The sequence below is a fragment of the Hyperoodon ampullatus genome (assembly GCF_949752795.1).
Source record: "Hyperoodon ampullatus genome assembly, chromosome: 16".
In the NCBI taxonomy this organism is placed as follows: Eukaryota; Metazoa; Chordata; class Mammalia; order Artiodactyla; family Ziphiidae; genus Hyperoodon; species Hyperoodon ampullatus.
The window spans coordinates 39,478,017-39,495,215 of NC_136929.1; the positions used below are offsets into that span (position 1 = coordinate 39,478,017).

General features: G+C 36.6%; 1 pseudogene across 1 annotated transcript; it reads left to right on the plus strand.

Moving 5' to 3' along the window:
- The first annotated feature begins 12,020 nt into the window (after nt 1-12,020).
- On the plus strand, nt 12,021-13,266 carry LOC307065032 (myb/SANT-like DNA-binding domain-containing protein 7; annotated as a pseudogene). Its single transcript has one exon. The product of its transcript is annotated as a myb/SANT-like DNA-binding domain-containing protein 7 (transcript).
- The last annotated feature ends 3,933 nt before the right edge of the window (nt 13,267-17,199 follow it).

Consider the following 17,199-nt stretch of genomic DNA (forward strand, 5'->3'; position numbering starts at 1 on the left):
AAGATGTGGCACACATATAGAATGGAATATTACTCAACCATAAAAAGCAACAGAATTGAGTTATTTGTAGTGATGGACTTAGAGTCTGTCATACAGAGTGAAGTAAGTTAGAAAGTGAAAGACAAATACTGTATGCTAATACATATATATGGAATGTAAGAGAATAAAAAATGTCATGAAGAACCTAGGGGTGAGATGGGAATAAAGACACAGACCTACTAGAGAATGGACTTGAGGACATATGGAGGGGGAAGGGTAAGCTGTGACAAAGTGAGAGAGTGAGATGGACATATATACACTACAAAACATTAAATAGATTACTAGTAGGAAGCAGCTGCATAGAATAAAGAGATGAGCTAGGTGCTTTGTGACCACCTAGAGGGGTAGGATGTGGAGGGTGGGACGAAGGGATATGCAAGAGGGAAGAGATATGGGAACATATGTATGTGTATAAGTGATTCACTTTGTTATAAAGCAGAAACTAAAATAAACATTGTAAAGCAATTATACTCCATTAAAGATGTAAATAAATAAATAAACAAATAAACAAATAAATAAATAAATAAGTTAATTTTGAAATAGGAAACTGAGAATTGGGGAAGGAGCATGGAGTCAAACTTATATAACATTGTTTATTTTGGCAGCATTTTGAAACTGATGCGATTTCTTTTTGGGGAACCAACCAGGAGAGGGCTGAGCTGCATGGAAGAAGGATGTTCATCTCTTCCTGGTGTGCCTGTTTACATTTCTGAATATTGCTGAGGCATTACTACTATAAGGAAGAGAAAAGAGCTGAACTTTGAAACTTAAAAAATGAGCAAAACCGACTGCATGTATGTTCAAAACACCACTACCATGCTACTCCTTGTTTTAACTGGCTTGTTAAATGGATTTCTATGTAAAGTATCATAATTTCCAAAAACCTAATTCCAGAATCTAATTGTTTAGTAAGATTTGTTTCGGCTGAATAAGTGAGTCAGAATAGTTTATATATAATTTTACCACTAAGTGTACTCCAGTGATTTATGTTAAAAAATGTTAGCTTTTCCTCTTGCTTCTCACAAGGGAATGATACAGATTACAAATAATGATATTCACTTCCACAAATGACAAACTGCTATTTATTAGGTGTATAATAAGCACATTATGCTGAGTCATTGCAATTTGATACTCATAGAAGATTAGGGTTAATTTAAGCCTATTCTTTGATACATCACTAAGGTGTGGGAAGGCTGCTCAATGCTTGACAACATTGCAAAGCTTTGCTAGTTATTTATAAATAAAGATACTTGAAAACTCCAATAACTGTAGGAATCTTGCTTTGTTAACATCTCTGCCACTGGTGTTTTGTACTGGTTATTTTATTTTATTTTTTTTAGCATGCAAATATTATTGACTTTTGCCTTATTAGTATAACTTTAGATTGCTGAAGTCTTTATGGTAAAAAATTTTGTATTGTAATTCATTTTTGTATCAGTAATGTTTTGTCTTTAAAATTATATAATATGTGGCTATTAAGGCATGTGTGTATTATAGTTTAAATACAGGTAATTCACACTACTCATTTCTAACCTAAGTCCATTAAAATTTTTATTGTTCCAGTTAAAATATATCAGTCCATTTTAAAAAATAGAATTTATTTTTTAGAGCAGTTTTAGGTTTATAGCAAAATTTAGTTCACATATGTCACCTTCCCCCACACAATCATAGACTTTCCTACTGTCAACATCCCACATGAGATAGGTACAATTTTACATTTGATGGGCCAACATTGATACATAATTATCACCAAATTTCATAGTTTACACTAGGGTTTACTTCTGGTGTTGTATGATATATGTGTTTTAACAAACATATGACAACATATGTCCACCATTATAGTTTTATGCACAATTATTTAAATGCCCTAAAAATTCCCTGAGCTCTACTTATTTATCCCTTCTCCCCCACAAACTCCTGGCAACCCCTATATTTTTCCTGTTTCCATAGTTTTGTCTTTTCCATCTATGGCTGGAGTCGTACAGTATGCAGCCTTTTCAGATTGGCTTCTTTTACTTAGTGATATGCTTTTAAGGTCTCTCCATGTCTTTTCATGTCTTGACAGATACATTTTAGCGCTGAATAATATTTCTTTATGAATACACTGCAGTATATTTATCAATTGGCATACTGAATGATATCCTGGTTTCTTCCAAGCTTTGGTAATTATGAATAAAAGGGCTATACACATCTTTGTGCAGATTTTTATGTGGAGGTAAATTTTCAATTTATCTGGGTAAATACCAAGGAGTGTGATTGCTGGATCATATTATAAAAGCATGTTTACTTTTGTAAGAAATCGCCAAACTGACTTCCAAAGAACTATTTTACAACCCCTCCAGCAATTAATGGTAATTTCTGTTACATCCTCACCAGAATTTGTTGTTGTCAATATGTTAGACTTTAGTATATGTATTTTGATCCATTTCATATTTTTTCTGAAGGTCTATTTTTAGATTTACATTTTTCCTCTGGATGTCAAACAGCATTTATTGAAAAACCTATCCTTTCTTCATTGAATTGCCTTTGCTCCTTTGTCAAAGATCAGTTGAAAATAATTTTGTGGATCTATTTCTGGGCTCTCTATTCTGGGCCATTGATTTATTTGTCTATTCTTGATGGATTACATTAATTGATTTTCAGAAATTGAACCTGCTTGAACACCTGAAATAAATCCCACATAATTGTAGTGTATAATTCTTTCTATATATTGCAGGTTTAATTTTCTGCTATATTGTTGAGGAGTTTTGCATCTGTGTTTATGAAAAGTATTGGTCCTTAGCTTTCTTTGCATGTACTGTCTTTGGTTTTGGTATTAGGGTAACGCTGATCTCAAAGAATGGGTTAGTAAGTATTCCTTCTACTTTTGTCTTCTGGATGATATTGTTGGAAATTAGTATAATTATTTATTTAAGTGCTTGGTTAGAGTTCACCTGTGAACTCATCCAAGCCTGATGCTTTCTTTTTTGTAATGTTATCAATTATTAACACAATTTCTTTAATATATATAGTCCTATTTAGATTGTCTATTTCTTCTGTAAGTTTTAGTAGATTGTGTCTTTCAAGAAATTGTTCCATCTCAGACTTGTAAGCATAGTGTTGTTCATAATATTCCTTTACTACTTTTTGTCCATGTTATCTGTATTGATAGGCCCCTTTCATTTCTTATATTAGTAGTTATGTCTTCTCTTGTCTTGGGTACCCAGGATAGAGGCTTACGATTTTATTGCTCTTTTTACAGAGCCATCTTTATTTTCTATGATTCTTTAATTGATTTCTTGTTTTTAATTTCACTGATTTCTCCTCTAACTATTATTATTTTATCCTACATCCTTTAGTTTGAGTTTGATTTTCTTTTAGTCATAGTTTTTGCAGTCTGAGAAGGAGGGAGAGTAGATTTTCTTGTGATCTCCCTGCCTCAGCTAACTATTTTGTTCAAATAAATTTGAGAAATACTAAGGTAGATGGTCACCTTCCAGTTGTCCAAAAGAAAAATTTTAAAGTCTGATAGTTTTATTAAAATTAAACAAGGAGATAATTAAGTTAGCTAATTGAGAATTTCATTATATATAATTATATTTAATCAAATTAATACATTAATGTGTTAAACATATGAACTTAGTGCAGAAGAACAAGGGTAACTGAACATGATCCAATCTTTTGCTCTTAAATAAAGCTCCAAATTACTCTTAAGAAACAATATAGTGAGAAAGTCAAGAACTAATCAAATAATCATGAAAATACACATAAAATTATTGTGTCTAGGGCCTCCCTGGTGGCGCAGTGGTTGAGAGTCCGCCTGCCGATGCAGGGGATACGGGTTCGTGCCCCGGTCTGGGAGGATCCCATATGCCGCGGAGCGGCTGGGCCCGTGAGCCATGGCTGCTGAGCCTGCGCATCCGGAGCCTGTGCTCCGCAACGGGAGAGGCCACAACAGTGAGAGGCCCGCATACCACAAAAAAAAAAAAAAAAAAAAAAAAATTATTGTGTCTAATTTGTTCACTGGTTTACCCCTATTGCCTAGCACAGTATGTGGTACAGAGAAAATACTCAATAAATGTTGAATGAACTAGTTAGCAAATAAAACTGCAATATGGGTTATGAAATCAGGTCATTTGATTCTGTGAGAGTACATAACAGGAATAAATTATGTTCAAAACTAACATGGGTGGTTCAAGAATATTTTCCATATGAAACAGTGCTTGAACTGAAGTCTAAGAAATGAATCAGGGTAAGAGGTGAGAGACATTCCAGATGGAGAAGTCTATTCTACATGTGCAACAGCCCTGTGGATGGAGAGAACATGACCATAAGAATTGTAACATGGCCAGTGCACCACAAGAACACAGAACAGGGGGTGGGTGAACATGAAAATGATGAAATGGAAGGTAGGAAACAGTCTATCTTGGATATTCTAGACATCGTTAGATATTTTGTTGTTTGTACTTGTTATTTAGGCATACACGCTATTTATTTTCAAAGAATAGAAGCAAGTGACTGCAATTTTCATAGTACATAACCTATTTTCAAATCATAATTGCTTGGTAATATAATGTGTAAAATTTAATATAATACATCATTCCTATCATGGCAGAAATAGAACATAGGGAATATATCTGCCCCAGCAATGAAATTGGAGACAAAGGTGAAAATAAGTCATGAAGTGATTATAAGGAAATGAAAAAGCTGTTCATGATTCATTGTGGAAGTGACTTACAAGCTCTTATTTCAGCTGGTTGCAGTATGTTATATTGAGCTAACAGGAAACATCAAATTGTCAAATCAGAATCTCAGAAATTAGACATATTTTTAGAGTATCAAGCTTTACTCATATGTACAAATATACATATAATAAAATGTATAGGCAAAGCACAAGGTATTGAGATATGTGATGTGGTTTCCTAGGACTTATTTTTATTTTCTTTCCAATATTGGACACATGCTTTCTGTCCCCAAGTAACAGATGCATTCTCTGTGTGAGGTTGACATGTCATTTCATATAGTGGAGATCATTTAACTTTTGAAACACCTCCATGTTATACCCCAGATGGTCAACTAGCTTATGTGACATTTTTCAGGTCCACCCACAGCAGGAGGATCACAGTCACCCTGTATTTGGCATGCCTGAGTTAGTAGTAGGAGTCCTTAGGTATCCATCCAGCTGCACTATCCTAACATCAATTCCCACAAGTTTCAAAATTGTTTTCCATTTTCCTAACTGAGAATCAAACTCTTCCTGAACAAATATAGTGCCTGGAATCATAATAACATGAACTGATCTATTTAGCTCTGTTTCCATCAAGTTGTGGTCTGTTGAAATGCTCCTAACAAAAGAAAAAACCCAAAACCCAAATTTTGTCTTTTCTTAGAAGCTACTGTTGATACTACTCTCCTGCCTCCCCCCACCTTGTTCCGGTTCAACAGATTAGATTTCCTAAGAAGTCATTGCAGCAAACCAGGTCAAGCTTATGCTTCCCATGACATTTTGGTCACTGCTTTGGGGGTGTCAATCTCTTGCTTTAGGGTCCAGATTTATGACCACAATCATTTTTCTGACCCTTAGACTTCCTTTATGATTTCTCCTCTTTTAGCCTGTCCTGACTAGGAATTCCCAGCTTAGTGCAGTCTTAGTCAACTATCTTTCTCTTTCCAAAATTGAAAGTACTTTTATATAAGGGCCAATTTAACCAAATAAAAGATTGTAGAATTACTGAGTAGGTATTTAAGTTAGAATGGTAAAAATGATAACTGATTCACTCTTTACATTGCCTACTCAGAAGTAGCAGAAAGCAACTTTACCTCAAAGAATACTGAAAAATTTATATGCAAGACAGTGTTCTATGTTCCATGAATAATAGAAAAAATGAAAATACATGATTTCTGTTTTGATACTCTGAAAATAACAATTGTAACACTCCTTGAGTTCCATATTTGCATTTATTCCTTAGAAAGAGAAATTAATAGATTGTGCTTTTATTTTCAGGTGATTTCTGACATAGTAATATTACAAAATGATTTATTAAACAATATCTGTTTCAAATACTCTTTTTCAAAGCCAAAAAAAATGTGTTACTAGAACATGGGTACTTCTGTTACAACCTTCCTAAGATTGAATTTAAGATCACTATAAAATAACTAAAACTAGATAAAAGCTGGTCATAATAATATATTTAAAAATCAGTCTATTTGTGTTCACTTTCTTAAAAATAGGAACTTTCATATTTTTCAGAGAGAATTTGTCCTTTTGAGTTTGTCTGAATAAATTCAGACACACTTGATGATTCAATCTCTCTAAGCAGGGAAACTCCTGTATCCAGGGAAGCCAGTCTGGGTGGCCAGGACCTAAAGTTAAGACAGGAGGGGCCCTGCTATCTGGGATGTAAGGAAACAATCTGCTAGCCTTCTCTTTTAGTCAAGGCTTCTTTGTGTCTGTGATGCCTCCTGACCAATCTGGAAACATACCTATGCCCTTAGTCATGTTTGTTATCTATCACCTTACTGTATGTAGCCACAATCCACCCATGGAGATGACAGTCACAATCAAAAGCAAACATTTTCAGATCTGTACTGGTGTCCATGGTTCCACATGCCAATGAGGAAACTACAGAAGGAACAGCAGTTATCTCTTGAATCACAGTGAGAAACTTCTGTTACCTTCACTTAGCAGCTGCTTTCTCAGAGTCATTGAGCCAAAAAGACTGGCTTGTGTTTAATACGGTGTGAGAGTTTAAGTTCTAGAATCAGAATGGCTGGTTTGAAATCTTGACTTTGTCATTTGTCATCTTTCAAGATCTTAGTGAATTACTTAACCATGTTGAGGCTTTGTAACCTTATCCAATAAATAAGGGTAAATGTAGAGGCTAATTTAGAAATGTTGGGTGGATTAAATAAGAAAATGTATCTAAAGGGTTTATTATGGTGTGGGAATAAAATAATAACTACTTAGTAATGACACCTGCTATTATTTTTGTGATGTGTTCGCCCCTTCTCTTCTTTGACTTCTGAGTATACAAAAAATGTACATGTACGTAACTAAATGTATTGGAGAATATGTTTTATGACAAAGGCTAAATTATATTTTAATGATATTATGCAAATCTTAGGTGTGAGATTTGTACCCTCTGCTGTGTCTACAGAAACAAAAGAGCAAGATAATGGAGTCTTTGAACAAGTTTCAAATCTGTTCACATGGTCCTAAGATGAGGCTGTGGGCTTGACTCTCTCACTTAGCCTTGGCAGTAGAGAGGGAGATAAATGCTCTGTCCTTTCTGCTTAGTTCTTACCTAGTCTTGATTGCCCAGCTCGTGACTTGGGTAAGAGTCTTTACCAGTTCTTGATTGAGAGAAGAATGAACAGAGAGCATATGACTCCATCTTGGAAAGGAAATGTCCTGATTCCTATTAATCCATGCAGCAAGAAGAGCAAGAAGAATGAGGGAGAGGAATGTAGTGTGTTTTAAATGATACTTGGTGTCTAATAAAGTGAACCCTCTATAACTCTAGTAAGTCATGACCCAGTGGATGTCCGTCTCTGAAACATCCACTCCTTTATAAAGGTGATGATAGAAAGCTCCCTTCCCAATGTTCTTTGCATAGGGAATGAATATTTCCTTTCTTAGATAAACCAAGACAGCTTCTTAAATGAATACGCATAAGCTCTTCTTTCCTCTAATCACACATTAGATAGATGGTTAAGTAGATTATTGTAGTTATCATCATCTCATTATAGTTATTACATTTTAATTACTTACCTGATTAACTGCAATTCTTACGTTGATCGTTCATTTCAGAACAATGCTGAAAGAAAAGCCCCACAGAATTTCATCTATCACTGCAAAATAATGACAAAAATTAAAGTCGTTGGTGGCCAGAGTTCCTTCCTCCATTTTCTATGAAACATTCCATGATTGCTATCAACATGGACTTTGCAGACACAATGTGATCCTGTCAACCACCTGTCACTCTGCTTGTGCCCACAGTCAGGGCAAGTCTACCAAGCTTTACTCTTACAAACCATTCATTTTCCTGTTCATTATTGCCACTATAAAGTTGTTGACCTAAAACAAATAGACTGCCAGTTATTTCTCTAGCAAAAATGGGTTTATTCAGGATCAGTAGAGAATTGCAATTCAGGGTCTACAACAATGATGAGCCATGTGCAACTTCCCAGCACAGCAAGGGAAGGAAAACTCTCTTATAGTGGAGAAAAGGAAGTTGGGGGAGGTGGAGCTACTGTAAAAAAAGAGTCTATAGCTTTTCCTTGGCTGGGTTGTTGCCAGGAAAAAGAGGAGTCCTTCTTCTTCCCATTGGGTTATGTTATCTTTGCAGGGCATAAGAGTTCCCCTTTCTGATCTCCTGACCCTATTTAATTGAGGTTTCTGTTTATTATTTTTTTATAAACACACATTTGAAATATAAACAAGGTTTTATTATCTAGGAAAAGGAAATTCTGCTAAAAATTGAAAGATGGCATAAATTATAAAGTAAACACTTATTTTATATTGAGCCCTCTGATTAAAAATATGTCAATTAAAATATCACTCAACATCTAATCACATCATCTGTAAGATTAAAATAAAGGTTTCAATGTAAGTCCATCTTTGAATTACTGAAATGCAATACATCATATATAGTATATAATATGTATGGTTATATCTGGCTCTGCATATCATTATTACTATCTGAATATAAATTAATGATATTAATCCCCATCTACTTAAGTAATACAAATGCTAATTGAGCATACACTCTTCACCAGCTACTGTGCTACATTTTTCAGAATGAATAGCAAATTGTCCACATAAATTATCTTTGTAGGAATCACTATCCTTATTTGGGGAGACATTTCAATCAAGCAACAGTCTGAAGAAAATCAAGAACATTTGGTTGGTGACATTACAATAGTTCATGTAGTGCAGGAGCTTTGGAAACAAGCAAGAAAATAAAAGAGATAAAGCAGGTGATGAGATAAAGCACCATTTCTTCCAACAATGAGGTTTCCTGAATTTCAGTACTTAGTTATACAATGCACTGACCTTAAAAGCAGCAACTATTCTGCTACTATGTTGGTTACAGACATTTTCTGTGCCCTCTTTTGTTCTGTTGTTTTAGTGAAAGGAGGTGAAATATTTATTTTATTGCTAGAAAGTAGAATGGTCTCTTATCCCTGAAATCCCTGAACTTTGTCTTGTTTAGCAAAATTAAAAAGTTATATTTTAGTTAAAATATTAACTAAACCAAATTTTACTGTTTTATGTGTTCATTAAAAAAATAAGTTACTGATTGAAACATACATTTGTAAATTATAAAGCAGTAAGTAAAGTTTGTTTTAATTTAAAAATATACAATATGTTTAATAGTATGGTTTCTACTATTTAAATAATGCTCATGGTGAAATGAAGAATCAAGAAATCAGCTAGGGCTACCTTGGTGGCGCAGTGGTTGAGAGTCTTCCTGCCGATGCAGGGGACATGGGTTCATGCCCCGGTCTGGGAAGATCCCACATGCCGTGGAGTGGCTGGGCCCATGAGCCATGGCCACTGAGCCTGCACGTCCGGCTTGTGCTCCGCAACGGGAGAGACCACAACAGTGAGAGGCCTGCATACCGCAAAAAAAAAAAAAAAAAAAAAAAAAAAAAAAAAAAAATCAACTAATGAATGAGGTGAAGGGTGTGGTTAATGGATTTTACAAAATTCTCGGTCTTGAACTCATTTAAGAATGCAGTTTCAACATTTTTATATCCAGGGCCAGAGACTTGTGAAGCCCTTAATTAATTTGCTTTTTCAACAGCTATTTTTTTTAGCTCTATGATGATCTACATGGTTACTTTTCTTCTAAAAACTTGAGGAATCCATAGAAGCTCTGCTAACTTTCTAGGAGGAAAAGGATAAAGCTAACTAAAAAAAAAAAAAATCCTGATTTTTATTCCCTATACATAGTTTGATATTTGAATTATTTATTGTCAGCATGGTTTTCCACTCCATTTTGACCATGTACAATATATAAACATTTCTGCCTTTGATAAGCTGACATACCAAACTAAAATTCTATCTAGCATCATATTTGTTCTGAAAACATCTTTTGTGTATACATTTATATTTTATGGTAAACTCAGTATAAAACTTTTTAATTAAACAATTTGAACACATGCATGTGTATATATCAAACAATTTTCAGATTTTTGCATTTGACAGTGAAAACTGAATGTTGGTTTTGGAGAGCTCCATGACAAATGAGCTCTTAATTGTGCTATGCTTCATGAATTCTGGACTCCATTTAGATGGTACCCAGCTCCCTTTAAGTAAACTCAAATGAAAAACAGAAAGAATTAAGCAATTAATAGCCTGGTTATAAAAAAGATTGATTTAACATTAATTGTAGTTAACATTATTAATAGTTTATTTATAAAATTTAATACTTAAAATGGCTATAAATTAGCTGTCCATTTCCCTCTTTTTAAATATGAGGGAACTGAACCATGTAGGTAGAGAGTATTAGAGACTATATGTTAAACCTATGTATTTTAGATCTAAAGACTACATTCTTCACTATGACAATGTGTTGATTTAATATGCTTAGAAAGCATACACATAATAATTCACCTCTCTGTATTACTTGCCCATGACCACTTTATAGGTACCCTTCAAACAGCTTATACATATAACAGTGTTTATTTAACTGTACTTAAGGTGCATTCAATTAAATTACAGACAACACTGAGAAAATATTTTTGGCTCACAATTTCAATTTATACTCCAAAGAAAGCTATGTTACATGTTTTTCTCCCTCAAATATGATATCTTAATTTTCCTTTATCAGAATAATTTTCTTCTTATAACCAGTGTGCTTTGAGATGGCTATCCGGTTTGTAGCTAATGTATCTTGTTCATAGATAATTATTGTGTGGTAGGATAATTTTCAGGATTTATTTTTTAAGGCAAGAGTAACTAAGTAAGTCACAAATCTTATAACTTAAATTGACATTTAAACATAATGTTATAACAATAAAATATATTTTAAAAAGTGAAAACAAATAGAAATTATTTTGTTTATAATTCTATTAGCATACGATAATGACATTTTTTAATTTTCTATTTTGTTTTCTAAATTTTATTAATTATAAAAATGTTATTCTTTTATGTCATTGCAAAATTGTCTTTCATATTGCTTACACGTAAATGTTCAGTCATGTCACTATATGTAAGTAGGAAGTTTCAGCAGTTACTACACACCTAGGATTTCTAGGCATCTTCATGTACTCAGCTATCCTGGCTTCCCGTTTTGTGATGTGTTCTAATAGTAATGTTGATGGCTCAGAGGTGAAACTGATTTAATCCAAAATGTCAATATTACTATTTAAGATTAGCCTTTCATACAGGATTGGTGTGTTTAATGCTACACACCAATAATAGTTTGTTTCTTTGTACTGTCAGGTCAGGACCCAATGTAGTATGATTTGTTTGAGAAAAGAGATTATTATCTTACTTGCATTTATTTCAACTGCTCCATGCTTCAAAATCTAGTCATTTTTCACACTTACTCAAAAAAAATTTTTTTTTAATCCTAAACACTTCATATATCTATGCAAACAAAGAGGAAAATAAAATAAATCACTAGTAATCAAGCACAAAATAATCTATCACATACTAGAAATTCCAAGGACTATTCTCCGAAATATAATATTAAGAAATCTAGGGCCAGGCACTGTTGCAGCACAGGGACCACTCGTTACTGCTACCGCCATCTCTGTTACCTCATGGCGGCCATCGGGGTTCACCTAGGCTGCACATCAGCCCGTGTGACCGTCTATAAGGATGGCCGGGCTGATGTGGTTGCCAATGATGCAGGTGACAGAGTTACTCCAGCTGTTTTTGCTTACTCAGAAAATGAAGAGGTTGTTGGATTGGCAGCAAAACAAAGTAGAATAAGGAATATTTCAAATACAGTAATGAAAGTAAAGCAGATCCTTGGCAGAAGCCAGAAATGTGGTCCTTGGACCTGGCTTCTCAGCAATTAGCCCTCAGAGGGAAGAATCGGCTGGCTCCTGGAGATAGACCAGAGCACACAGAGCCTCCCCACACCTTCAGATCAGCACCTTGCTGCCAGGAGCCTTCTCTAACTAGCCTTCCTTCGCAGTCTGCTATGGCCACTTCCAATAACAGTGCGGGCATCTGGTGGTCTAGACAGGAGACACGGATGCTTCTCTCCATACTAGGTGAGGCACAGAATATTAAGTGCCTCCAGACCATACATCACAATGCAGACGTCTACCAGGCTGTGTCTAAGCAGATGCAGCAGGAAGGCTTCTGTCGCACCGAGCGTCAGTGCCGCTCCAAGTTCAAAGTCCTGAAGGCATTATATTTATAGGCCTATGTGGTCCATGCCACAAGTATGGGTGATCCACCACACTGTCCCTTTTATAGATACACTGGATCACCTTCTCCGAAATTAGATAGTGACTGACGCAGACAACTTAATGGAGGAGGCTGCTTGGGCCCAGCACTGTGATCAGAACTTGGCGGCCCCTGCCATCCCAGGGGAAGAGGGAACCAGCATTCTGGGAGCAAAAAGGACTCAGGCAGCAGATGATCAGCCTATCTTGAAAGCAGTTAAGGAATCAGATGAAGATTGTCAACTGAGGATCAGTGACCAGATGAGAGAAACCAGTGACCTTGAGGACTCCTGGGATGAATCCTTGGGTGCAGGGTGCTCTCAAGGAACCCCCAGCTACAGCAACTCCCACCACCTTTTCAGAGGTGCAGCTGCTCCCTGTCAGAGCAACCCCATGACCAGACTGGGAGTGTCTGGTGAGCCCAGCCCCTGCACAAGCTCCGGCTGAAACACTCCCAGGGTGGCCTCGGCACAGCAGCCTCCAGTCTCCTCCTCCAGAGTTCCTTTTGTTTCTGGTGGGGATGGGCCTTTGACCAGTGAGCCCCCTCCCAGGTGGGCAAGGTGAAGAAGGTGGTCAGTGGCCAGGACTATTGCAGCCAAGTTGGCAGAAAACAGGAGATTGGCACGAGAATTTTCAAAGTGGGAGGAAGAAAAATTGGACCGGCTGATTGCCATTGGCGAAGAGACCAGTGCTCAGCAGGACCCTGCCAGTGAGCTGCGCAGGGATGCTGTGGTCACGGTCAAACACTCAGCCACAGCAGTAGAAGAGGCAACCGGTGCTTTTCAGCTAGGGATTGAAAAGTTTCTTCAGAGGTTAATTTCAAACACCAAAAGTTAGTTGATCACACAAGGGTGTATTTCCTTCTCTGGCAGAGGCCCGGGTCCAACAGCTGCCTTTTGGTACCCTGGCTCCTTTTTCATGTCTTCAGAAAAAAAAAAAAGAGTGGATGGACCATTAAGGTGCAGATGGGTAAGAATATACTTGCTTCTCCAAGCATCTCCACTAGTTGAAAGGCCTTTCAGAAACATGAGAGTGGTGGCCTGGTACAATGGAAGTAGCCAAGTCCAGAGAGCTAGTTAGCCCTGGCTTCATCACTGATGTGCAACAATTTAGTTTACCTCTCAACACCAGTTTCCTCAGCCGTTAAAAGGGGGCAACCTGCCTACCTCACAGGGTTGTTGTGAGGATCAGATGGCTTAAATAGATGTGAAAGGATTTAAAAGTTTAAAAGCACTATACACATGGAAGTTATTAAAGCATATGACCTTGGCCGAGGTCAGGCTAGGGTGAGGCACAAGATATAGGGTGAGCTGACAAGATATAGAATTAAGGTTGTATACCAAGACCTCATTGCTTGAATCTCCTAGTTTAACTTGATGGCTTCCTGGAGTTTACAATCTTCATTTCTTTAAATCTCTCTTTAGCTCATTAGGCTAATATAGACACAACACGTATTAGTACATTTATCTCATATTTTCACTGCTGTGTCTGTGACATGCCCACTAGCAAACACTCAATAGTCAAACCATCTTTCCCTCCATTTTACTAGTCCTTTACTAGTCACTATGGATATAATTCAGAACTGACAGGGAGCAACAGTCGTGTGTTTTGGTTCATGTTAATCTTTGATATAATAAGAAATTGGCTGTCTTATAAAATATTACATGTTAGTAAATTATTTCCATTCCATATTTTTTAGGTTCCTTGATTATGCATAATTATATATCTTTAGCTTTGGTTTGCCATTTGGACATCGTGGAAACAATTTGGATTGTATCAGTTTCCCAAATGCTTTTAGCTAATTTTGTTCTCCTCTTAGCCTTTTTTTCTGTCTAGTATGTTACAGAAGGCAAGCCCTAGAAAACTTTTCTTCTAGGGAATTTTCCAAAGTCACTTTTTCTCACAAGATATAGACAGAAGTTCACCTCGTTAATGGCATATGATGGAATAGAACAGCTTTGGGAACAGTTGGGTGGTGGGGATAAAGATAAGTTACCTTAAATAGGTAACTCTTTTTAAGCACCAACCCTCGAAAAATCCATCCCCTTTTCCCTCCAAAACACATACGCTTCATAGAGGAGATATGATGGTGTTGAGCCATGCTTCCAATTTACTCTAGAAGGGAAGCCATTTACCAGCCATTGTTAACCTAACTTAAAGCTCTTAGTGGTTATTTAGTACTTTCAGAAAGTACAAAAAGGAGACTTTGAATTTAAGAATCTTTCCTCTAATCAAGAGGCTGAAAAAATGTGCAGGCATGTTGGGAGAGGTTTTATTTTATATTTTGCCAGCTTGATTGCTTACCTAAATGCTGGAAATACCAATGCTGGAGAAATGGTCCAAACCACAGTGGGAACACACTGGAAGCAGGAATAGATGGCAAGCTTCTCTGATGAATGGGTGATTATGTTGAAACAGCATGAGGTAGAACACACTGGAATCTAGTCAGAACCCCCAGATTCTAATGCTGCCACAGTTTGTTACATTGAGCAAATCACTTGCCCTTTTTGTGCCTCAGTTTCTTTATCTCTAAAATGAGAGGTTTGTAATAGATGACTTTTCTTGTACCTTCCAGTTCTAAAAAATTAGATGAATAGCATAACAAAAGGCAAAATGAAATTCTGATTACAATATTTTCAGTTACATCAGCGTATTAATGTATGTGAAATACTGGTAACAATTGTGTTTTAAGGAAGTGTTCTATGGTGTTAATATTTATGAATGTACTAGTGAACTTCTATAAGCACCACACCCAGATGCAGATTCCTTGCTTTAAAGGAGCATATGTTTAAGGCACGGAAGTGGATATATATATATTTTTTTTTTCTCAGTTGTTTTAGGACCTTACATGGAGGGGTCCATGTCAGTTACAACTGGATAATGCTACTGTAGATAGGTAGACTTTCCAGAAAAACAGGAAAGGACTTGAACGAGTTAGGCCTGTACTATATTTATCTATTAATGGTAGCAAAATACACAGGCAGGGATTTATTTGAGATAAGAGAAGTGCTAAAGAGCAGAAGTCAAGGAGAGCTTTGGAGGTAGTAATGTGCAGATCTAATGGGCAAGAGCAACTTTAAGGTTCGGAATAAAACTAAAGGGAAAAATCTTTAAAAAGTAAACAGAAAAAACAGGCTAAATCTTGTGAAGAGGAGGGAAGTTGTAATAAGGGGAGGCCGTAGAGAAACAGGCCCAGAAATCCTGTCTGAGCTCTAGGTTCAGCCGTGACCCCCTATCAGTCTGCAGGCAGGTCACTTCACCATTCTGTACCTCAGGCCCCCTCACTTATCCAGTGGGAGGCTATCCCAGCTACCATGCAGGAGCTGTGTGAGGGCCCAGTGGACAGATGAATGTAAAGACAGATGTTTCCAGTGGGCTCTGTACTGGGCTCTGTACTGGGGGAAGAAGCCCGGTAGCATGCGAGTGCTGGTGGGTGAGGGACAGGGGCCTGGTGACTGCAAGGGACACTTCAGGAGGAAGGAGGAGGAGGAGGATGAAGGCCATGGTACTGTGGTAGGAGTGATGATCTGCCTCAAAGTAAGCTCTCAATGTAAATGGTGCTGTGTATGCCAACCTCCCACCACCCTCTATCTCTCTGTTAAGTAACTTAATCCTAGTATGTATGAATAAAATTTTTATCTGTACCTTAAAAAAAAAGAAAAGAAAAGAAACCTAGTTAAAGAAAAATCTTCCATGAATGAAAATATTCTGCTTCAATAGAGATAATCTAACTGGGAAAGAAGTAAGAAGAATTCTTGGCTGATTCACACAGATAAATTCAAATTCAGATAAGCTAACGTTATACTAATTGGAGAAGGTTTTATGTCTATGAGTTAGTACCATTGAGATCAGGTGAAAAATGTAAAGAGAATACAGGGGTGAGTGTTAGGTTATCTCAGGTCAGTTCCTCTAGAAATGTAGATAAGTAAGAAAATACAATGAAAAATAGGTAAGACAGGATTAACACTATCTCTGTCAAATATTAAATGTATTATATCTCCACAAAATAATTTGAAAAGTGGGGTACTAGCATGAGATCAAATGATGAAACTGACTTGAAAACACTATAATAGTTCATATCATATTCAAGAATTACATGAAATAAAGAATTATTGATCAATAAAGAAGAGCTATTGAGTAAATGAGTTTGTGTATAAATATATCCATTATAATATAAATACACCCAAATTAAAACCAACTGTGTTACACAGGTCAATATTAGAAATGAATAAAAATTCAAATAAATAATAAAAACATTTTGAATAGTTAATTAAAAAATGTGAAGCACAAGAGATAATGTCAACAAGATGGTGGAAAAGGAAACCACAGACCCTCTTTTCTACCATGAGGACACCAATTCAACAATATGTAGACCAATTTCCTTTGTGAGCAATCTAGATTCCAGTTAAAAGGTTCCTGCACCCCTGGTGAGTTTGAAATCACCTACACTGGCAGGAAAATCTGTGTACACTCTCACCATGTTCCCTGCCTCTGGGACAGTGTGATATGATCAAGAGGATCAAGCTGCTTTCTGGGGAGGAAAAGAGAACATTGGGCAATGTTCAAGGCTGACTTTTGATAGAGGGGGCTGCCTGAAGGACTGGTTTCTGTCTCTCACATCTCAAAACACTGTTTGGCCCACCATACCCTAGATGCCTGGGGACCACTGAGAACAAAAGAGAGCTGGCCACATGCTGCTGCTGCAGAGCACCTGCACTACAGCAGAGGAAGGCTGAGACCGCTCAGAGGCCACTCCCAGGAGGGAGAAAG